The sequence below is a fragment of the Scyliorhinus torazame genome, chromosome 12 (genome assembly GCF_047496885.1).
Source record: "Scyliorhinus torazame isolate Kashiwa2021f chromosome 12, sScyTor2.1, whole genome shotgun sequence".
Taxonomy (NCBI): Eukaryota; Metazoa; Chordata; class Chondrichthyes; order Carcharhiniformes; family Scyliorhinidae; genus Scyliorhinus; species Scyliorhinus torazame.
This window is the reverse complement of record NC_092718.1, coordinates 191,899,352-191,924,227: the sequence shown is the minus strand read 5'-3', so window position 1 is coordinate 191,924,227 and position 24,876 is coordinate 191,899,352. Positions and strand designations below refer to the sequence as shown.

At 47.2% G+C, this 24,876-nt stretch overlaps 1 long non-coding RNA gene across 1 annotated transcript in view; it reads right to left on the bottom strand.

The window, feature by feature from the left end:
- Positions 1 to 22,987, bottom strand: part of LOC140387272 (uncharacterized) — a 124,255-nt gene extending 101,268 nt beyond the window's left edge. Inside the window, exon 1 of the long non-coding RNA XR_011933820.1 lies at positions 22,778 to 22,987. This is a non-coding gene — a long non-coding RNA (uncharacterized lncRNA). The remainder of the gene's footprint in view (positions 1 to 22,777) is intronic.
- Between the last annotated feature and the right edge of the window lie 1,889 nt (positions 22,988 to 24,876).

Here is a 24,876-nt window from a genome sequence, read left to right as displayed (position 1 = left end):
ATGGAAGCCTAAGCAATTTCTAAGCAAACAAATCAAGATTTGTTGCAGTTATGGGACTAAAATCAATATGTATGTAAAGAGCAGTGAATCACTGCAAGCCCTCTTTTATAGCTCTCAGCCCAGCTGCTGTGTGTGCTCCTATTTCTAGAGTCTAATGTAATGCCTTTGGTCAGTAGTGCAATCTGAGTTGAATGGTGGATTCCTCTGCCGCTGCTGCTAGGAGCAGGAAACCAAGCGGGGAAATGTAATTGCATGGGAGCCCAAAATCAGAATTCCAACGGCGGAGTGAAAGTCTGGAATGAACATAGAACATACAGTGCAGAAGGAGGCCATTCGGCCCATCGAGTCTGCACCGACCCACTTAAGTCCTCACTTCCATCCTATCGCCGTAACCCAATAACCCCTCCTAACCTTTTTGGTCACTAAGGGCAATTTATCATGGCCAATCCACCTAACCTGCACGTCTTTGGACTGTGGGAGGAAACCGGAGCACCCGGAGGAAACCCACGCAGGCACAGGGAGAACGTGCAGACTCCGCACAGACAGTGACCCAGCAGGGAATCGAACCTGGGACCCTGGCGCTGTGAAGCCACAGTGCTATCCACTTGTGCTACTGTGCTGCCCCTGAAGTTTTCATAACTTTAAAGGTGAGCTGGGCTTCCGGGCAGCAGGTGTGGAGATGCCATCTTGCATGCATTTCTGTGTCATACATGCTCATTGCAAGGCCAGCTCTCCGGAATTAAGTTCCCCTTCCCAATTAAGGTACCCATGAGCAAGCAATATGTGTCTTCAGATTTACAACTGCAAATAGGTGGCATGCACCAGGCAAGGTAGTCACCTTCCAGGATTTTGGAGTGAATGGCAACACCTTGAGGAGCATTCATCCATGCCGGGCCATGGTTGAGATAGGATGGCAGTTGCCTACATTGCATTGGGCACGAAGGCTGGCCGAGGGAGAGAGGTCGGATGGTAACTGGACACGGGTCAAGGAGGTTGGCCAATGGTGGAAGTCTCTGTGGGGGAGGGTGGAGGTCTGTATGTGGAAGGGAGGTAGGCTGTCTGGGGAAGGGTGTAAGGGTGACTGAGAAAGGATGGAAGTGTCACCGGAGAACAGAGGGAGGGATGGAAGGATAAAGACAGCGTTAGCTCCACAGTGCAAGGGATGGGTGGGAAGAGGGGGAATGACAACAATGTGCTAGTTTAGAATCTCAAGCACCCTGGATAGATGGTCATGGCTGATAACAGGGTGTGTGGTACATCTATCACGTGCAAGAAGTGTGTCCATCTTCAGCTACTGTTAGACCACTTGATGGCTCTGGAGCTACGGATGGACTCACTTTGGAGCATCCGCGATGCTGAGGACGTCGTGGATAGCACGTTTAGCGAGTTGGTCACACTGCAGGTGAAAATTACTGAGGGAGATAGAAAATGGGTGACCAAAAGACAGAGCAAGAGTAGGAAGGCAGTGCAGGTGTCCCCTGTGGCCATCTCCCTGAAAAACAGATATACCGCTTTGGATACTGTTGAGGGAGATGGCTCACCAGGGGAAGCCAACAGTAGCCAGGTTCATGGCACCGTGGTTGGGTCTGCTGCGCAGCAGGGCAGGAAGAAGAATGGCAGGGCTATAGTGACAGGGGGCTCAATCGTAAGGGGAATAGACAGGCGGTTCTGCGGACGCAATCGAGAGTCCAGGATGGTATATTGCCTCCCTGGTGCAAGGGTCAAGGATGTCTCGGAGTGACTCTAGGACATTCTGGGGGTGGGGAGGGGGGGGGGGGGGGGGGTGGGGGGGGGGGGGGGGGTGAACAACTAGCGGTCGTATATAGGTAAAAAGCGGGATGAGGTCCTACAAGCTGAATTCAGGGAGTTAGGAGTAAAACTAAAAAGTAGGACCTCAAAGGTTGTAATCTCAGGATTGCTACCAGTGCCACGAGCTAGTCAGAGTAGGAATGTCAGGATAGATCGGGTGAATGCGTGGTTTGAAAGATGGTGCAAGAGGGAGGGATTCAAATTCCTGAGGCATTGGTACCGGTTCTGGGGGAGGTGGGATCAGTACAAACCGGACGGTCTCCACCTGGGCAGAACAGGAACTGATGTTTGCTAGTGCTGTTGGGGAGGGTTTAAACTAATGTGGCAAGGGGATGGGAATCAATGCAGGATGTCGGAGGGAAGTAAAACAGGGCCAGAAACAAAAAGCAGTAAGGAGGAAAGTGTGAAGCAGAGAAGCCACAGTCAGAAATCAAAAAGGGCCACAGTACAGGGTACAGTGACTGAGGAGAGTGTGAAAAGGGAGGTGGCCAATGCAGGATTGAGGATGTTGTACCTAAATGCACGCAGCATACGGAATAAGGTAAATGAGCTTGTTGCGCACATTGAAATTGGCTGATACGATGCTGTGGGCATCACAGAGACGTGGCTGCAAGGGAATCAGGGCTGGGGTCTAAATATCCAAGGATATGTGTCCTATCGAAAGGACAGGCAGATGGGCAAAGGGGGAAGGGTTGCATTGTCAGTAAGGAATGAAGTTAAATCGATAGCAATATAGGATCAGAAGGCATAGAATCTCTGTGGGTAGAGTTGAGGAATCACAAAGGTAAAAAGACCCTGATGGGAGTTATGTACAGGCCCCCTACAGTAGTCAGGATGTGGGGCAGAAAATAAATCAGGAGATATGAAACGCATGTAAAAAAGGCAATATTACAATAATCATGGGGGACTTCAATATGCAGGTGGACTGGGAAAATCAGGTTGGATCCCAAGAAATGGTATTTGTGGAATGTCTAAGAGATGGTTTTTTGGAGCAGCTTGTGACAACCGACTAGGGAACAGGCAATTCTGGATTTGGTGATGTGTAATGAGGCAGACTTGATTCAGGAACTTAAGCTGAAGGAACCCTTACGGAGCAGTGACCACGATATGATAGAATTTACCCTGCAGTTTGAGAGGGAGAAGCTGCAATCAGATGTAACGGTATTACAATTAAATCAGGGTAACTACAAAGACATGAGGGAGGAACTGGCCAGAGTTGATTAGTAAAGGAGACTAGCAGGAAAGACAGTGGAACAGCAATGGCAGGAGTTTTTGGGGGTTATTAGGGAGGCACAACAGAAATTCATCCCAAGGAGGAGGAAACATGATAAGAGGAGGACAAAGCATCCATGGGTGACAAGGGATGTCAAGGACAGCAAAAAGGCTAAAGAAAAAGCATACTAAGTGGCGAGGATTAGTGAGAAACCAGAGGATTGGGAAGCCTTTAAAAGCGAGCAGAGGACAACTAAAAAAGCAATAAGAGGGGAGAAGGTGAAGTATGAGTGCAAGCTAGCTAGTAATATAAAGGAAGATAGGAAGAGATTTTTTCAATATATAAAAGGTAAGAGAGAGGCAAAAATAGACATTGGAGCACTGGAAAATGTGGCTGGAGAAGTAATAATAGGAAACAAAGAAATGGCAGATGAACTGAATAGTTACGGTGGAAGACACCAGTGGGATGCCAGAGCTCCAGGAGAATCAGGGGGCAGAGGTGAGTGCAGTGACCATTACTAAGGAGAAGATTCTGGGGAAACTGAAACATCTGAGGGTGGATAAGCCACCTGGACCGGATGGACTACACCCCAGAGTCCTAAAAGAGATAGCTGAGGAAATTGTGGAAGCATTAGTGATGATCTTTCAGGAATCACTGGAGGCAGGAAGAGTCCCAGAGGACTGGAAAGTGGCTAATGTAACCCCACTGTTTAAGAAGGGAGGGAGGCAGAAGACGGGAAATTATCGGCCGGTTAGCCTGACTCCAGTCATTGGTAAGATTTTAGAGTCTGTTATTAAAGATGAGATCGCGAAGCACTTAGAAATGCATAGTAAAATAGGACTGAGTCAGCACGGCTTTGTCAAAGGGAGGTGGTGTCTAACAAATCTGTTAGAGTTCTTTGAGGAGGTAACAAGGACGTTGGACAAAGGAGAACCAGTGGACGTGATTTATTTAGATTTCCAGAAGGCCTCTGACAAGGTGCCGCATAGGAGACTGTTGAATAAGTTAAAAGCCCATGGTATTAAGGGTACGATCCTGGCATGGATAGAGGATTGGCTGACTGACTGAAGGCAGAGAGTGGGGATAAAGGGATCTTTTTCAGGATGGCAGTCAATGACTAGTGGTGTGTTTCAAGGGTCTGTGCTGAGACCACAGACGGGATTCTCCGACCCCCGCCGGGCCAGAGAATCAGCGGGGGGCGGCGTGAATCCCGTCCCGCCGCCCCGATGCCGGCTGCCGGATTCTCCGGCGCCGGTTTTTCGGCGGGGGAGGGAATCGCGCCGGTCGGGTGCTGTTGGCAGTGGCCCCCCCCCCCCCGGCAATTTTCCGGCCCAAGATGGGCCAAGTGGCTGCCCGTTTCCGGCAGGTCCCGCCGGCGTAAAATACACCAGGTCCGTACCGGCGGGACCTGGCTCTGCGGGCGGCCTGCGGAGTCCTCCGGGGGGGGGGGGGGGGGCGCGGGGGGATCCGGCCCTGGGGGGGGGGGCCACAGTGGCCTGGCCGGCGATCGGTTCTACCGATCTGCGAGCGGGCCTATGCCGTGGGGTCACTCTTTACCTCCGCGCCGGCCGGTGTAACGGTCTGCCATGGCTGACACGGAGAAGAACCCCACTGCGCAAGCGCTGTGATGACGCCAGTACACGCTGGCGCTCCCGCGCATGCGCCAATTCACGCCGGCCGGCGGAGGCCCTTCGGCAGTGGCTGGCGTGGCGCCAACCCCGCCAGCGCCGGCCTAGCCCCGGAAGGTGTAGAGGATTCCGCACCTTTCGGGCGGCCCGGCACCGGAGTGGTTCACACCACTCCTCGGCGCCGGTTCGGCCCACCCCGCCGGGTAGTGGAGAATCCCGCCCCACAACGTTTCACAATATACAGTAATGATCTGGATGAAGGAACTGAAGGTATTGTTGCTAAGTTTGCAGATGATACAAAGATCTGTAGAGGGACAGGTAGTATTGAGGAAGCAAGGGGGCTGCAGAAGGACTTGGACAAGCTAGCAGAGTGGGCAATGAAGTGGCAAACGAAATACAATGTGGAAAAGTGTGAGGTTATGCACTTTGGAAGGAGGAATTTAGGCATAGACTATTTTCTAAATGGGGAAATGCTTAGGAAATCAGAAGCACAAAGGGACTTGGGAGTCCTTGTTCACGATTCTCTTAAGGTTAATGTGCAGGTTCAGTCGGCAGTTAAGAAGGCAAATGCAATGTTAGCATTCATGTCAAGAGGGCTAGAATACAAGACCAGGGATGTGCTTCTGAGGCTGTATAAGGCTCTGGTCAGACCCCATTTGGAGTATTGTGAGCAGTTTTTAGCCCTGTATCTAAGGAAGGATGTGCTGGCCTTGGAAAGGGTCCAGAGGATGTCTCGGATCGTGTTTTCGGGATCCTTAAGGGGAGGGGGAGCAAAAATGATTCTGGATAGGAGCGAAAGTAACAGGGTAGTTGTTATGGGGGACTTTAACTTTCCAAATATTGACTGGAAACGCTATAGTTCGAGTACTTTAGAAGGGTCCGTTTTTGTCCAATGTGTGCAGGAGGGTTTCCTGACACAGTATGTAGGTAGGCCAGCAAGAGGCGAGGCCATATTGGATTTGGTACTGGATAATGAACCAGGACAGGTGTTAGATTTGGAGGTAGGTGAGCACTTTGGAGATAGTGACCACAATTCGATTACGTTTACTTTAGCGATGGAAAGGGATAGGTATATACCGCAGGGCAAGTGTTATATCTGGAGGAAAGGCAATTACGATACGATGAGGCAAGACTTAGGATGCATCGGATGGGAAGGGAAACTGCAGGGGATGGGCACAATTGAAATGTGGAGCTTGTTCAAGGAACAGCTACTGCGTGTCCTTGATAAGTATGTACCTGTCAGGCAGGGAGGAAGTGGTCAAGCGAGGGAACCGTGGTTTACTAAAGTAGTTGAATCACTTGTCAAGAGGAAGAAGGAGGCTTATGTAAAGATGAGACGTGAAGGTTCAGTTAGGGCGCTCGAGAGTTACAAGTTAGCTAGGAAGGACCTAAAGAGAGAGCTAAGAAGAGCCAGGAGGGGATATGTGAAGTTTTTTGGCAGGTAGGATCAAGGATAACCCTAAAGCTTTCTATAGATATGTCAGGAAGAAAAGAATGACTAGGGTAAGAGTAGGGCCAGTCAAGGACAGTAGTGGGAAGTTGTGCGTGGAGTCCGAGGAGATAGGAGAGGTGCTAAATGCATTCTTTTCATCAGTATTCACACAGGAAAAAGACAATGTTGTCGAGGAGAATACAGAGATACAGGCTACTAGACTAGAAGGGCTTGAGGTTCATAAGGAGGAGGTGTTAGCAATTCTGGTAAGTGTGAAAATAGATAAGTCCCCAGGGCCGGATGGGATTTATCCTAGGATTCTCTGGGAAGCTAGGGAGGAGAAATCTGAGCCTTTGGCTTTGATCTTTATATCATCATTGTCTACAGGAATAGTGCCAGAAGACTGGAGGATAGCAAATGTTGTCCCCTTGTTCAAGAAGGGGAGTAGAGACAACCCCGGTAACTATAGACCAGTGAGCCTTACTTCTGTTGTGGGCAAAGTCTTGGAAAGGTTTATAAGAGATAGGATGTATAATCATCTGGAAAGGAATCATTTGATTAGAGATAGTCAACGCGGTTTTGTGAAGGGTAGGTCATGCCTCACAAACCTTATTGAGTTCTTTGAGAAGGTGACCAAACAGGTGGACAAGGGTAAAGCAGTTGATGTGGTGTACATTGATTTCAGTAAAGCGTTTGATAAGGTTCCCCACGGTAGGCTATTGCAGAAAATAAGAGGCATGGGATTCAGGGTGATTTAGCAGTTTGGATCAGAAATTGGCTAGCTGGAAGAAGACAAAGTGTGGTGGTTGATGGGAAATGTTCAGCCTGGAGTCCAGTTACTAGTGGTGTACTACAAGGATCTGTTTTGGGGCCACTGCTGTTTGTCATTTTTATAAATGACCTGGAGGAGGGCGTAGAAGGATGAATGAGTAAATTTGCAGATGACACTAAAGTCGGTGGAGTTGTGGACAGTGCGGAAGGATGTTACAAGTTACAGAGGGACATAGATAAGCTGCAGCGCTGGGCTGAGAGGTGGCAAATGGAGTTTAATGCAGAAAAGTGTAAGGTGATTCATTTTGGAAGGAATAACAGGAAGACAGAGTACTGGGCTAATGGTAAGATTCTTGGTTGTGTGGATGAGCAGAGAGATCTCGGTACATAGATGTACATGTACATAGATCCCTGAAAGTTGCCATCCAGGTTGAGAGGGTTGTTAAGAAGGCGTACGGTGTGTTAGCTTTTATTGGTAGAGGGATTGAGTTTCGGAGCCATGAGGTTATGTGTAGCTGTACAAAACTCTGGTGTGGCCGCATTTGGAGTATTGCGTGCAATTCTGGTCGCCGCATTATAAAAAGGATGTGGAAGCATTGGAAAGGGTGCAGAGGAAATTTACCAGGGTGTTGCTTGGTATGGAGGGAAGATCGTATGAGGGAAGGCTGAGGGACTTGAGGCTGTTTTCGTTAGAGAGAAGAAGGTTAAGAATTGACTTAATTGAGGCATACAAGATGATCAGAGGATTAGATAGGGTGGACAGTGAGAGCCTTTTTCCTCGGATGGTGATGTCTAGCATGAGGGGACATAGCTTTAAATTGAGGGGCGATAGATATAGGACAGATGTCAGAGGTAGGTTCTTTACTCAGAGAGTAGTAAGGGCGTGGAATGCCCTGCCTGCAACAGTAGTGGACTCGCCAACATTAGGGTCATTTAAATGGTCATTGGATAAACATGGATGATAAGGGAATAGTGTAGATGGGCTTTAGAGTGGTTTCACAGTCGGCGCAAAATCGAGGACCGAAGGGCCTGTACTGCTCTGTCATGTTCTATGTTCTATGTTCTAGAGGAGGTTCACAAGAATGATCCCTGGAATGAAGAACTTGTCGTATGAGCAACATTTGAGGACTCTGGGTCTGTATTCGTTGGAGTTTAGAAGGATGAGAGGGGATCTTATTGAAACTTACAATAAGATACTGCAAGGCCTGGATAGAGTGGACGTGGAGAGGATGTTTCCACTTTTGTAGGAAAAACTAGAACCAGAGGACACCATCTCAGACTAAAGGGACGATTCTTTAAAATAGATGAGGAGGAATTTCTTCAGCCAGGGGGTAGTGAATCTGTGGAACTCTTTGCCGCAGAAGGCAGTGGAGGCCAAATTACTGAGTGCCTTTGAGACAGAGATAGATAGGTTCTTGATTAATATGTGGATCAGGCGTTATGGGGAAAAGGCAGGAGAATGGGATGAGAAAGTATCAGTCATGATTGAATGATGGAGCAGACTCGATGGGCCGAGTGGCCTAATTCTGCTCCTATGTCTTATGGTCTAATGATGGTAAGGCAAGGGTCTCTCAAATCTATCTCGAGGGTGATGGAGGGAAACCCCATAGTCTTTGAGGGCGGGTGCAAGGACATAACTTTCATTGCCCTGGTCAATGGTGCTGTCTCCACACACATGAATGTATGAACCAGAGGAGAACTCATCTGTGATCCTCCAGGATTGGCTTCACCATAGCGGGGTGAAGGAAGAGCAGAGGTAGACCGATGCCACATACAGTACTTCCCATTGGCCGAGATACTTAGGACCAGAGGGACAGCTTCAATGAATTTACTGACTAGACGGATCCCTGCAATTTGTTCATAGATCAGCTCAGGCATACATGATGCTGGCTCCATGCAACTGGCTATGGCCCATCTGAGGAGGAAATAGTGGAACCAGGAGCAGCAGCAGCCAGAACCACAAGAGGCAGCAGTGGCACATGCTGAAGAAGCACAGGATGCTGGAAATGAGCAGCCAGTGTGACGCCAATCATTGGTCTGAAATCAGACATATCAGATATAGGAGCAGAATTAGGCCATTTGCCCCATCAAGTCGGCTCCGCCATTCGATCATGGCTGATCTCTTCCTGGCCTTAACTTCGCTGTCCTGCCCACTGTCCTGCCCATTCTCCATAACCCTTCAACCCATTACCGATTAAAAATCTGTCTAACGCCTCCTTAAATTTACTCACTGTCTCAGCATCCATCACACTCTGTGGTAGCGAATTCCACAGATTAAGTAGTTTCTCCTCATCTTTGTTTTAAATTTGCTACCTATTATCCTAGGACTGTGACCTCTTGCTCTGGAATGCTCCATAAGAACAAGCATCCGCTCCACATCTACTTCATCCATACCTTTTATCATTTGTATACCTCAATTTGATCTCCCCCTCATTCTTCTAAACTCTGGAGAGCATGGGCCTGAACTGCTCGATCTCTCTTCATATGACAAATTCCTCATCTCTGGAATCAACCTAGTGAGTCTCCTCTGAACTGCTCCAATGCCACTACATCTTACCTCAAATAAGGGGAGCAAAACTGCACAGTACTCCAGATGCGATCTCACCAATTTCTTGTATAGTTGCAACAACACTTCCTTACCTTTCTATTCCATTCCTTTAGCCAACATTTCATTTCTTTCCCTTATTTCCAATTGTATCTGCATTCTAGTTTTCTGTGACTCATGAACGAGGACCCCAGATCCCTCTGCATCGGAGCACCCCAAAGTCTCTCCCCATTTAGATAATAAGTTACCTTTCCATTTTTCTGACCAAAATGCAAGACCTCACACTTATCCACGTTAAACACTGTCTGCCACATTTTGGCCCACGCACCTAACCTATCTATATCCATTTGTGAGGTTCTTATTTCCTCATTGCAACTTATTATCCCACCTATTTTTGTGTCATCTGCAAATTTGGCTATAAAGCCTTCTATCCCTGTATCCAAGTCGTTTATATAGATTGTAAATAGCTAGGGCCCAAGAACCGAACCCTATGGCACTCCATTAGTTACATCTTGTCATCCAGAAAATGGTCCATTTATCCCCATTCTCGGTCTTCTGTCCATTAGCCAGTCTTCTAGCCTCGATCCCCGGTTGTGGTTAATCACATACACCAGCTGCTCCACGAAGATCGGTGTCCATGAAGACTGAGAGGCAATCCAATGCCAGTGATGGTAAAAGTGACAGCGGCATTAAAATGCTCCACCAGTGGTTCTTTCCAGGGCTCCACTGGAGACATGTGCGGAATATCCCAGTCTGCTGTGCAAAAATGTACCTGAGAAGTGAGATAGCTTCTTCAGAAGAACAGCTGGTTTTGTTCAATTGAGTACAGACCCCGAAAGCCAGTCAACCAGAGTAGTGGCAATCGCAGGATTCCCACAAGTGCAAGGGGCAATTGACTGTGGCACTGAGAGTTCCCTGGGATCAGTATTCATTAACAGAAAGGGTTTTCAATCCACCAATATGCAGCTGGTATGTGATTACAGAAAACAGATCCTTCGGGTGTATGCGTGATACTCAGGGAGATCTCACGTAGCCTACACCCTGACCAGCTCATAATGCCACCCCATCTAACTGCAGGGATGGTTTGTTGGTGACAGGGGATACCCAGAGAGAGCCTGGCTGATGGCATCAGTGCCAACCCTGCAAAATGCCACCATGGAGATTTCTATGTACCAGCTGTGCCTCAACAGGGAACAATAAATCAAACGAAAGGACTGCTAAAAATGAGGTTCTGCTGCATGGACTTCTTTGGTGGAATGTCCAGAATGGTGGCCTGCACCATCTCACTTAGCAAAGGGCATTCTTTGCAGGGAGGGGAATTGGAGGAGCCAGAGGAAGGGGAAGACAATGCTCTTCATGAGGGAGTGGATGTTGCAGATGCAGCAGCAGAGTCCCATGACAATTCTATTGCCACCAGATTCCAGGCTGAGTGAGGCACTGATACATCTCGATGACACTGTGGGTTCTAATCCTCCGTCGGCTGGGGTTCCCTGGTGGGCAGGGCTTTCCAGCCTTTCCCGCTGATGGGTCTTCTAGTCCCGCCAAAGTCGACACCTGCCATGGGTTTCCCGGCAGTGGAAAGGATGAGCCATGCAAATTGCCATCGGTTTCGGTGGGGCCGGAAGATTCCGCCAGTGGCCAATGGGGAGCCACCTCCGCCACGGGAAATCCCACTGCGATGGTGGGGATGGGGGCGGGGGGGGGGGGGGGGGCTGCAAAATTCCGACAATTTTTCTTTTATGTTTGAATCATAGAATTCCTACAATGCAGCGGGAGGCCATTGAGCCTATTAAGTCTGCAGCAACACTCTGAAAAAGCACCTACTAGGCCCAATCCCCCACAAATCCCACCACTGCAGATGGCAAAATTTGAATTCAATAAAAATCTGGAATTAAAAGGCTACTGATGACCATGAAACCATCGTCGATTCTCGTAAAAACCCATCAGGTCCACTTATGTCCTTTAGGGAAGGAAATCTTCCGTCCTTACCTGGTCTGACCTACATGTGACTCCAGACCCCACACCCACAGCAATGTGGGTGACTCTTAACTGCTCCCTCAGGGGAAATTAGGGATGGGTAATGAATGTCACTGACATCCACGTCCCATGAACGAATTAAAAAAAAGAATGCAAGTTACTATTCAGACAGCAGCCTCAGAGGAATGCCAATCGGGTGAACCCTACCTGATGGTTTGCCAGATGTTGCCAACTTTTACCAATAATTCCCACGGTTCAATCCTATGTGTATATTCAGAGATGCCACCATTGATGATGTGACACAATGATGCGTAGACCCATATCATCAAATACCGACTGGGAACATAGTCAACACCCTTACATACACATGACCATTGCAGCAACTAGCAGAATAATGAGAATACAACTTACATAAATAAAGTGCCATTAAACATATATTTACAAATGTGTTTCAAATATACAGTGGGTAAACACCTAAGCCACCTTTATACGCCCTTATACTCCCTCAATCTTTACTTTCCTACGACTACACCGAGGTGCAGCCCCAATATCCACAGCTGAGGTGGAAACAGCCTGCGGACTGCTCTGCCCTGTTGCCTGAGATGACCTTGGTGGGCATGCTCTGGTGGCCCAAGGCGTAGAGGGCTCCAGACTGTTGAGGGTCTCCTGCACGTGTGCAGGTGCACCTTCCTCAGATTGACCTGCTCTAGGTGATGGAGCCACTGACAGTGGGGGGGAGGGGGGGGGGGGGGTGATGAAGCCACACAGGGTGGCTGGCGCTCTTCCTCTTGGTCGGTACAAGATGGCACCTTCTTTACTTCTTGAGGAGGAGGGGCACCTGGAGGGAAGTCAAGGTGCTCCATCCCCCTCTCACCTAGCCAGTGCTGCACTACAGCCATGCCTGGTGTGATGGATATCTGCCCACCACTTGTCTGTGGACCAGGCTCACCATGGTGGTTGCCATTCTCACTATGAAGGAAGCCAAGCACTCACATGCTAGAGCCTTGACAGTGCCCTATTACATGGACAGGCTCCTCCAACCTTTGCGTATGGTCTCTGGCATCTCTGTCTGATGTTCCCCTGCCTGTCTCAACATTTCCATCAGGTCTCTCATGTCCAATAAAGAACTATGTCATCTGCACGGTGCTCAGCGTGGACCGGGTCTTCAGGAGTCCTTTGAGGCAGTCACATCGTCCATCAGGTGCGGGCACATGTCTTCGATGTGCTCAGCAGATTGTGACCTCAAGCCCAATCTAGAATGTGAACCCATCAAGGTGAATATCTCTGCGCTGGTGGAGGGTGAAGGGGAATGGCGGGATGGTGCTTCCACTGAGGATTCAGTGTCATCATCCTCGAAAGTGGAGCTGGGAGAAAGCTGTCTCATTTTTTTTAGATTTTGACATCCTGTGAGGACCTGCAGTGCAGAACAAAAATAATTAGCTGATGGTTATGCACAATCTCTTTTCTCAGCAATCTTCCAGGCACTTGGGACAACAGACTGGAGACATCCTCACTGGACGGCTGTGACACTTTGGTCTCTCTCTCCATCCATGCAGGCTCACTCCTGCCCACCCCCCCCCCCCCCCCCCGGGCAAATTCAGTAACCTTTTACTCAAAAAGGATCAGGGTTCTAATACCACACGCACCTCTTCCAGTCTTTGATGACTACCGGTGATCACAGAATTATAGGAAATACAGTGGAGAAGATGCCCTTCGGCCTATCCAGTCTGCACGGATGCATGAAAGACACCTGAACTGCCTACCTAATCCCACTTGCCAGCACTTAGCCCATAGCCTCGAATGTCAATACGTGCCAAGTGCTCATCCAGGTACTTTTTAAAGGATGTGAGGCAACCCGCCTCTACCACCCTCCCAGGCAGTGCATTCCAGACCGTCATCACCCTCTTTTTAGCGATCAACCCCCCAGCAACAACTGATGCTTCTGGCTTGCAAGGAATGAATGCCTGCCTGGGTGTCTTTTAAATATGGCGCCTGGACCTTCGATCCCCTGAGGTAATCACGTGGAGGCTGACTTCCTGCCCACCTCTGCAATATTCGCCACGATCCTTAAACACGCAAAGCTAATTGGTTGGCTGCAGCGTAATCCCAGGTGAAAATCTCACTCCTTTTCTGTCCTGCCACCCACAACCTTGCTGTTACCTGTGACGGTATGCATAAGCTATCATGTATATAATGATGTGTATCAGCTCCATCGACAGACTTATTGAAGGATGAGCTAGAAAGGATGATGGCTTTCGGCATTATCAAACGCCTAGAAGAACCTACAGATTGGGTAAACTCTATGTTCTGCGTTAGAAAGTGAAATAACAACCTAAGAATCTGTATGGACCCCAAAGGTTGATTTTGATCTAATCTACACGCCAGGCAAGCATCTTGTCTTAGCTGATGCATTATCTCGAGCCACAGGCATGGAAGAGATACGCCAAATGGATGAGTGTGTTTAAGTTAACGTGAATCTTGTCACTGAGTCCCTTCCAGTTTCTGATGAAAAATCAAGACTGATAAAGGAAGAAATGACCAAAGATATTGGGCGGGATTCTCCGTTGCACGACGCCGATATCGGCCAATTTAGTGCCATGTTTTAAATAGGTAAAATCATTCAGTCAAATACGGCTGACAATGAGAGGCAAGTTTCAAACTTGTTTTAAATCTTTCCTGTGGAGAAAGATGCAGCCGGAATTCTTTTCCGACTTCAAAAGTGTCAAGATAGCACCTGACTTCCCTCCTTCCCCCATGGTTCCGTCTTTCCCTGGAATCACCCGAGAATCTCCATCCTAATATTGTTACAATCCCTGTAGGGAACGAGCAGCCAGCAGAAAGAACCTAAGGACAAGATTTCTCATTTTACGACTTTTACTGTACCAAAAAAACATAGATCAAACAATAATCAACAGGCATCTAATACTTCTACGTTAGGGGTTATGAGAATGTTTGTCCACCTAAGAAACTCTGTGTTACTGGTCATGGGTTCAGTGGGCCTTTGCGTGGCTGATGAACACGATCCTAGAGCTGCACCTTAGACCGCACACTTGGCAGATCGGATCAGTCCTTGGACTCTAGATCATTAGTAGACCTTCCTTCCGTCTTAAGGTCAGAAGTGGGGATGTTTGCGGATGATTGCACAATGTTCAGCACCATTTGCGACTCCTCAGATAATGAAGCAGTCCATGTCCAAATTCAGCAAGACCTGGACAATATCCAGGCTTGGGCTGACAAGTTACATTTGTGCCACAAAAGAGCCAGGCAGTGGCTATTTCCTACAAGAGAGGAGCTAACTACCGCCTCTTGACATTCAATGGCATTACCATCGCTGAATCCCCCATAATCAACATCCTGGGGTTTACCATTGATCAGAAACTGAACTGGACTAGCCATGTTAAAACTGTGGCTACCAGGGCAGGTCAAAGGCTAGGAATCCTATGGTGAGTAACCCATCTCCTGGACCCCCACCCCCCCAAAGCCTGACCATCTACAAGACACAACACTCAAGCAGCTCAACACTGTCCAGGACAAAGCAGCCTGTTTCATTGGTCGCACTTCCACAAAACATTCAAACCCTCCAACACCGACAAACAGTGGCAGCCATGGGTACATTTACAACATGCAATGCAGTAACTCACCAAGGTTCCTCAAACAGCACCGTCCAAACCCACAACCACTCCCATCTAGAAGGACAAGAGCAGCAGATACCTGGAAACCCCACCACCTGGAGGATCTCCTCCAAGTTACTCACCACACTGACTTGGAAATGTATCGCCGTTTCGTCACTGTCACTGGAGCAACATCCTGGAACTACCTCTCTAACAGCACAATGGGTATACCTACACCTCAAGGACTGCAGCGGTTCAAGAAGTCAACTCACTACCACCTTCTGAAGGGCTATCAAAATAGGCAAAAAATGCTGGCCTAACCCACGACACCCACATCCCGTAAATGAATATTTTTAAAAAAAATTCTAGTCTCAAGCTCCTTTTATGGGCCTCCTCAAGAAGACTCAAGTTTTTTACCAGCCCACCCCAGGGCAAGATCTGATATTTCCCTCCATCACGATCAATGGAGAAACCCTACCAAATCTGGACCACATCCCCTACCTGAGGAGCCACCTCTCATCTAAGGCTGATATAGATGCGAGGATCAAACATTGTATCCATCCGTGAGCGCCTCCTTCAGACACCTAAGGACGAGAGTCTTTGATGACCATGGCATTCATGCAGACACTAAGATCCTCGTGTACAAGGCAGTCGCCCTCCCAACTCTTCGGTACGGCTCAGAAACTTTGACTATGTACAGATGCCACCTCAAGGTCCCGGAGAGGTACAATCAACACTGTCTGAGATGGATTCTCCACATCAGCTGGGAGTACTATCATCAGCAACTAATGCACCAAACTAACAAAAGAGGTAAGTTTTGCATTCACTAGCTTGGCCAACAGAAATACCTTTTATGAAACCTGTTTGTTGTGTGCCATGTTTCTGGCAGACGTGTGGCATTATTGGAAACACTCCCAATCTCACTCCCAGCTCTCCAGCAGGTTCACTTCTCTCTAAATCTCACCAGGTTGTAATTTAAAATATCCTCCGGCAATCGTTCCACTCAGCCTGAGTTTGTCCATCAGCAAGGCACACCTTGGCGGCTCTGCATTCCTTAAAACCTCAAGACCTCCATCTGTTCTATTCCCTCTCTTTGGAACAGAAAGCAAACACTCACCAGCATCCTGCTTGGTGCACAAAACAGTCGACTTGCTTCTCTGCAGCAGTAGCATCTTTGTCTCCCTTTACTTCTCTAGTAGCAGCTGTCCTTTTCTGTGATGTACAGTGAAAAGGTGTTAAAACCAGCACCCAATGTTTCAATGGGAACCGGATCACACGGGCATGTTTCCAAGTGGTGGTATTTATCTTGAATTCTGTGTTTTACTTTCAGTTAAAGGTACTTTGCAAAACATAACCCTCTTGTAAAGTTCAATGTTCATGCCAATATTGATTATTTTCTTTGTGTGGAAGCACAATTAACAGTCGCAGCAGCTCGCCGTGAATATGTACATAAAGTCTAATTCTTGAAATCCTTGTGCCTCTCGGTTAATGCATGGTCAGGCTGGGCTCAAAAATAAACCCAGGCCAAACTCCATCCCGGGAGTATTCTCACATTGGAATTGCTGCTGGTGCCTCACCAGCTCCCACAACCTCTGGTATGTTATCTGGCAATGTAAGAACCTTGGGTCCGGACCTCATGTCAGCGCCGCTATTTTACCCTCAGGCCATCTCTATGCTTTGTATCTGTTCCATGCTCTTATCACTTTGCTGAGTTTGTGGGGGCTGCATAGTGCTTATGTGGTGGAAAACTCCAGAAGCAACAATGATAGAAGTATGTTAAGGCTGCAAGGAAAAACTTCAAGAAAAAACAGCTATCCTAGAGAAATTACACAATTTGTAATGTAAAGCATGTGAAATACTCCAAACATTTACAATGAACGCAACACGTTGAAATTACAATTAAGGTGATTGGCAGTTGAACACCTCACAGCAGTTCAAACTGCTCATTGTCCATCAACTGCTCAGAAACAGGAATGCTTAATTATATTATTTAGACATATTGACAGCAAACATCCATTATTTTCAGCTCCACTTTTACTTTTCCACTGCTTGGATCACTGTGGCTTTAAATTCCACTCTGTAGTTGGGCTGCATCCAGCTGATAAGTTGCCATTCAAAGGCAACTGGGCCTTTCAGAGAAGCAAGCTAACTCATTGATGCAAGGAAGAGGAATTAGCAGAGGTGCACTCTCAGAACTTCTTCAGAAGACCTTTATTCCTGCCGCTGGTATAGTAAAGGCAGAGGCAGTGGATGTCACTAGCTGCAGAGAGAGCTGTATTGCCACAAAGGATTTTTAAAAATAGGGAAATATAAAAATGGCTAACCAGGCCATGAATGCACCGCTGTGGAAAGCAGGAATCCCATAAGAGCATAAGACATAGGAGCAGAAGTAGGCCATTCGGCCCATCAAATCAGCTCTGCCATTCAATGAGATTATGACTGATCTGATATGATAATCCTCAACTCCGCTTTCCCGTCATAACCCTAGAAGACTTGATTCCCTCACTGATTAAAAATCTGTCCATCTCAGCCTTCGACATACACATCCAAGTTATGCCCTGATTCCACTGTAGCAGTAAGAAATTATGCCAAAACAAATATATGCTGCCGGATTCTCCGTCAGCGGGATCCTCCGCTTCGCCGGCAGCGCACCAACATCCGTTGGTTTCCCAACCGCATGGGGTGGCCACAATGGGAAACCCCATTGGCCGGTTGCGGAAACGGGAAATCCCGCTGCCGGTGGGGGCGTGCGCCGCTGGAAAACTGGGCTGGCGGGAAGGAGAATTCCACCCATGATTTTAAATGGTTAAAAAGCAGGGAGAGTATGTTGAACTAATGATCCTTCTACTGAACCCATTCCAAATAGATTCTGAAGTGGGGACATATTGGTCTTGAAATGTTAACTCTTTAGGGTATTTGAAAGGAAAGATAATTATTGCTCAGAATGCCTCTCACTAAAACTATGATACAAACAGTAAAGGTGGGTGTCCATGATTACAGATATCTTGTTTAGAAAATAATTTACCACCGCTTCAATGCTTTTTTTTCCTATTAAAATTTCTCATTTTCAAAATGTTTGTGCTGAAGTTATTATCTCCACATAAGTTCTGACAGAAGGCGAGATCTAACAGCCGCGCCTGACTCAAGGCGTGACGCAGCCGATCTCGGGTGATTTACCCAACCTGTTATGCCTCGCGAGATCTATTTGGAAAATTTGCATATTAAAGTGATCAGCTAGTCTCACTTTAATATGCACTCAGATCTACCCAAGGCAATGGGATTGAATCCTTTCACCTCGGAGACTCCAAGTGAGTACCGTTTAGCACTGGTCTCCACAAATGGCTACCAGATGGAATGGCACAGGCGATCAGAGGCCCCCCGTGATTGGTCTCGGGGAAGGGTGACACCCTGGCACTGTTGATGCCACCTGGGCACCTTGACCGTGCCAGCCGGGCACCAAGGCACTGCCACCTCAGTGCCACCATGGCACTTCCAGGCTAGAAATGTGACCAAGTGCAGCCTCGGCGGGGTGTTCCCCACTGAGGCCCCCAAAAAACAAGAGTGCCGTTAGATAGTGGGGTCTCTCTAATTCCGTCCAGAACGGACTCCGTGTTTTTTTCGTTAGATCGTGCCCAGAGTTAACGTTTCGAGTCTGTATGTACAGACTCAAAACTTTCACTCTGTTTCTCTCTCCACAGATGCTGCAAGAACTGCTGACTTTTCCCAGCATTTTTGGTTCTTATTCCATTAAGTCACTGGAGAGTTAATTTTCCTCTCACACTTTTGATGTGTTGGGTGTTCTGGATCACAAACAGGTCACCAACACTTGAAGTGGTGCAACTCTATGTTATTATAAGGTTAACTATATTAACATACTTGAACTGTGGGTAAATGCAATACCAGCTTTAACTGTTGACCCTTGCCTAGTCCTAACCAGGTGATGCACTCAGCACATGGTGAATGTCTGTGTTGCAGGCTGTGAGCTCTGTGCCCCAGGCTGTGAACTCTGTGCCCCGAGCTGGCTGCTACTAGAATGAGCGGGAACTCTCCCATCCCCTGTCTTTATAGTGCGTGTGCTCTCACTGGTGATTGGCTGCGGTGTTGTGTATGCTGATTGGGCCCACTGCACGTCCATCAGTGTGTGTGTGTGTGTCTGCACCATAATATACTGGTGTATATTATGACAACTTTTACTAATAAACATGCTTCCCTAGCTGGAGAAGGCTACTGCACTCCATGATGTCAATCATGGTGAGCAGAGCCGAAACAGATACTGTGGGACAAATCACTTCTGAGCTGTTTTCTTACTCAGGTTCAAAAACCTGACCATTGGCATAATCATAGGTGACCAATGATTCTACTGGCACTACATAAACTGGACTACTTAAATCTTGTAAAAGACTGGAGTGCCAAGATCTTGCAGAAAAATACTCTGGTAGATAATCAGTAGATAATCAGGAGATAATCAAGTGAGTTCTCCGAATGCCTTAGTAGAGAAACCACATCCAGAACGATCCAGGTGTAATATCCGGTCCGTGTTGAATTAGCTGATCTCAAAGCAGGGTAACAATTGAAGGGTTCCCATCATTGATCTGATCTCCACTTGGCTAGGAAGAGAGTGTAGTTCTGCTGGAATGTGCCTGTGCTTATGGACATCTGGTAAAGATAGGATTCAGCTTGAATGCAATGGTCTTCATGGCAGAATGTCCAAATAAATTCACAGATAAAGAATGGTCTATTTGAATTAAATAATGGGTGGCAAAGAGCATGTGGAATATACATGTGGGACTTGTATTTGAGTGAGAGTCAGCATCCTCAGGAGTAGAGAGCCAGGAGGAGAGCTGGAGACACATTGAATGCTAATTAAGCAATGATATACATCTACCATCTGTAATATAGTGCATTAAAAATGGCACATCTAATGCATCCAGACACTACTTTCCAGGGGCGAAATTCTCCCCCAACGGCGCGATGTCCGCCGACTGGCGCCATAAACAGCACCAATCAGACGGGCATTGCGCCGGCCCAAAGGTGCGGAATGCTCCGCATCTTTGGGGGCCGAGCCCCAACATTGAGGGGCTAGGCCGGCGCCGGAGGGACTTCCGCCCCGCCAGCTGGCGGAAATGGCGTTTGTTGCCCCGCCAGCTGGCGGAAATGGCGTTTGTTGCCCCGCCAGCTGGCGCGGAAATGCGGCACATGCACGGGAGCGTCAGCGGCCGCCGACAGTTTCCCGCGCATGCGCAGTGGGGAGAGTCACTTCCTGCTCCGCCATGGTGGAGACTGTGGCGGAGGCGAAAGGGAAAGAGTGCCCCCACGGCACAGGCCCGCCTGCGGATCGGTGGGCCCCGATCACGGGCCAGGCCACCGTGGGGGCACCCCCCGGGGTCAGATCGCCCCGCGCCCCCCCAGGACCCCGGAGCCCGCCCACGCCGCCTGGTCTCGGCGGTAAATACCAGCTTTGATTTACGCCGGCGGGACAGGCAATTTCTGGGCGGGACTTTGGCCCATCCGGGCCGGAGAATTGAGCGGGGGGTCCCGCCAACCGGCGCGGCCCGATTCCCGCCCCCGCCCAATCTCCCGTACCGGAGACTTCAGCAACCGGCGGGGGCGGGATTCATGGCAGCCCCCGGCGATTCTCCGACCCGGCGGGGGGTCAGAGAATGACGCCCCAGATGTCAGACTGTTACAGACACAAAACAATTTTAAAACAAAACAGAAGGAAAGATAGGCATTTCATCCTAGGTTTCAAACGTTACAAAAACCTTTGCAAACTTTCTTCAACAAGCTACAATTAAACTCTTACTGACCTCATCCTAAGTAAACTCTGAGGCCTCAAAAAAGGGTAGTGTGTCACTCTAGCAGCAGAGTAATACATTTTGAATTGTAGCTCCTCTCCTTCGAAAGCCCTGTCCTGACAAAAAAAGTCTCATTCCACTTACTGTGAGGAGCTACGCAGGAGATTAACTAGTAAATGACAACGAGTGTCAGCTTATTATTTTTCAATGGTATGTATTTGGACAGGAAACAGCACAAGAATAAAGGAATTTGGGAAAACAAGCTGGAAAGCGCTAAACCAAAAATCTCAATTAGAGAATTCACTGCATGACCTGCCATTTAAAAAAGCTAAATGTGCCATTTTGTGTACAGCAGAGGCAGCATTTTATACGGCACAATAAGTCAGTTTGAAAAATTGCACCCGAGAATATTAATGCACACAATAACTCTTTAACACCTGCGACAGTACCCAGCCGAACACTTAATTTGAAGAGCCCCCCTCCGATCTCTCGTCACTCTATTGATGTAACATTACTGGAAAATATATCACGAAAGCCAATTTGACGTTTGTCAATCAGAGAAGTAGAAAGTAGCATTTGCTTCAAGTTATTATTTTCTGATGAAAATATTTTCGGACGTTCATCGTTTACAACCAGCCCACGAAAGGTACACCTGGGAGTTAACTAAATCTGTCGGTCCTACCAGCTGCCCATGAAGAAGACACTGTCCCTCACTGATCTTCACTACTGGATTTTTGTTTTTCCCACTGGTGACTGAGATTGCTTCCCCTGTAAAGAGTAACTTGTATTGCAAAAGTGAATGGGATGCCTGTCTGGATTAATTATTGATCTGATAGCTATCGTGGACAACTTCCTACTTTCTGCACAGAACACTACATTGCTTTGGCTGTAGTCGTGATTTACACTACAAGTTGTTTGATTTTGTTTAAGCAGTGAAGCTCATAACCAAGGTGGCTGCCCTCCCCCTCCTCCCCACACAGACACACACACACACAGAGAAAATAATCCTTTATTTTCAAGCGTTTTGTGGAATCTAGCCTGATATTCATTCCCAGTTGGAAATTACTGTAGGCCCCTGAGCACATGACCTGGAGTACTAATCACAATAGTAGAAGGAAGATAAAAAAAAAAGGTTTTTGGTCACAGTACACTGCTTTTCAAATCAGCGAGAAGTCCAAGAATGAATAATGAATAATCCAGCAGAATGCAGTCATTTCTGAACTGAAACAGCATTTGTACAAAGGGGAGGGGGGAAGAAAAGCGAAAACCAGTCTAGTATTAAACACAGGAACTAAAAATGTAATAGAATGCATTACAAAGCAATAGTATAGCCCATGCATATGATTAATCACATTTTAGACCCTATGCTGCTGCATCGAACCTTATACCAATTCAGTCGCACCTCTAGTTTGTGGTATGTTTTGCAATAAACTGTAAAATCCTACAGATGTTGTCTGCAGGTTTCTAACAGGGTTACAGTGCACCAGTTTCCCCAACCGTCTCTAGAAAATGCATCCATCCAACTTTTAATGGTTCATATTCGCACGCGAGTTCTACACAAATCAATTCATCATCACTGTAATTCAAATGATTCCTTGACTTTGTTTTGCTGAAGTCTTTTATTTTCTGATGGGTAACATATACAGTCTGTGTGGACCGTAACTTGCTTTTGAACACTATAAACAGTTTTAGTGCCAGCAATTTAAATCTTTTGCGGCAGCACACTAAAAGCATTTCCGGATTTCAGTGGGTCACAGTTTTGCTTTCTAACCAAGCATAAGGAAGGTAGCAATATTCTGATTGTTGCTTCCATGCCCCATAATTGAATTTCTCATTCCTTAGCCACAAATATAAAAACTTCACTAAAATTGCGAGGCACAAAGACATTATAGCCAGATCATTAAAAAACACATTTGCCATTAAGTCCATACCAGCATAAGATATGGAGACATATCTTACACATGCACAAGCACTTTAAAAACAACAGTCTACTGACCTTCACACTATTAATGTATCAATTTTAGTTGCCAGGATTCTGCCTTCATCTTAGCTAGAACAAGCATCTTCCCACTCCTCCTGTACCTGGCGCACATAGATTTGGCAGTCTACACAACAGCAGTCCACAGATGAAAATAAACAGTTCCCTCTTAAACACTCTCCATTGATCAATTACATACCCCCTCAACAAAAGAGGATGAGGCCTACTAATGCTATTTTCGTTTGGTCAGAATGCCCAGAAAAAGAGAGCACCATTATTGCTTGCAGGCACAAGTTAAACTAAGGGAAATATAAAGCCAGATCCTACCTGTTTCTCAGATGCAGACCACATTTTGTTTGTACTTTGCACTGTACCTCTCTATGTTAAAAATAATTCTGCACCTTATTGTCTCTTACTGTGGTTTAATCTAGGTATGGCGGTATCACAAGTCATTTTCAAAGAGGCAGATGGGGTGGGGGAGAATCAAGGAGAAAAAAGAATCAAGGAGACAAAAAGTGTATTAGAAGCAAAATTGGAGAGAAATCAATGCCGTGTAATTAGATTTGATTTTTTTCCTTCACATTTCATTTGGCTGCAGGTTATATATAGAATATCCATACAATGGAGTGTGAGATTGGATTCACTGAGCAGCAGCTTGGTTATGAGACTGTGGGCACCTAACCATGACAATTCCATCATTGCTGTCATTAGGCACAACAAAAGGCAAACTGGCACGGTATAGCGGAGAGAAAAGTTTATTATTTCTGTCGCATAGCATTCCTGACGTGTACCGAGGTGGTTGGCAAAGCAGCCGCAGGAAGCACCTTGGGCAGGCGTAATATCCTTTGCTAACGGTGCAAATCTCACTCAGCCTCAGCTCCAGAATGGGATCCCCCCAACTGGAACCAACATGATCACCTGGGAGGTAACTTGTACGGCCTTCCCTGCAGAGCTGATAAAAGGTTAATTTTACAAGAGCTGTGCTGTGATCGTTTGGTCAACAGATAAAAGCATTTTTCAATCAAATCCTTCAAATGTGCTTGACATTGACGCTACCATAACCTAGCAAGCACAATGATAGAGTTCCTCAGATAGAGACAATGCACCCAAGAATGCACAGTTGTATCTTCACTACAACAAGCTTAGAATTTATGGAACAGTGTTTGAGAACCCCACCCCCAAAGCTCCTCGACTTCCAGTGAAATCTGAAATTATCGACTTTTAGGAGGGACTGGCGTGACTTAAAAACACCAAAATGCACCAGAGAATCAGAGGTAGCTCCAACCAGCCTGATGCAACAACATTGAAAGAGTACACTGTAGCAGTGGTTCATAAACCACAAGAGGAGGCGGTGCATAGTGGTATTGTCGCTAGGCTAGTAATCCAGAGACCCGGGATAATGATGGGGGACCCGGGTTTGAATCCACGGAAGGTGATGGAATTTAAACTCAATAAAATATCTGGAATTAAAAGATGACCATGTAACCATTGTCGATTGTTGTAAAATGGCAGTCTTCAGCCAATACGATTCACTCCACGTGATATTAAGAAACGGCTGAAGGCATTGGATATTGCAAAGGCTGTGGGCCCTGACAATATTCTGGCAATAGTACTGAAGACTTGTGCTCCAGAACTTTCCACAGCCCGAGCCAAGCTGTTCCAGTACAGCACTGGCGTCTACCCAGCAATGTGGAAAATGTGTCCTGTACACAAGAAACTGACAAATCCAACCCAGCTAATTACCGCCCTAACAGTCTACTCTCCGTCATCAGGAAAGTGATGGAAGGAGTCATCAACAGTACTATCAAGTGGCATTTATTCAGCAATAATCTGCTCACTGACGCTCAGTTTGGGTTCCGCCAGGGTCACTCAGCTCCTGACCACATTACAGCTTGGTACAAACATGGACAAAAGAGCTGAATGCCAGAGGTGAGGCGAGAGTGACTGCCCTTGATATCAAGGTAGCATTTGACCGAGTATGGCTTCAAGGAGCCCTAGCTAAACTGGAGTCAATGGGAATCAGGGGGGAAACTCTGCTGGTTGGAGTCATGCCTAGCACAAAGGAAGATGGTTGTGGTGGTTGGGGGTTATCTCAACTCCAGGACATCACTACAGGA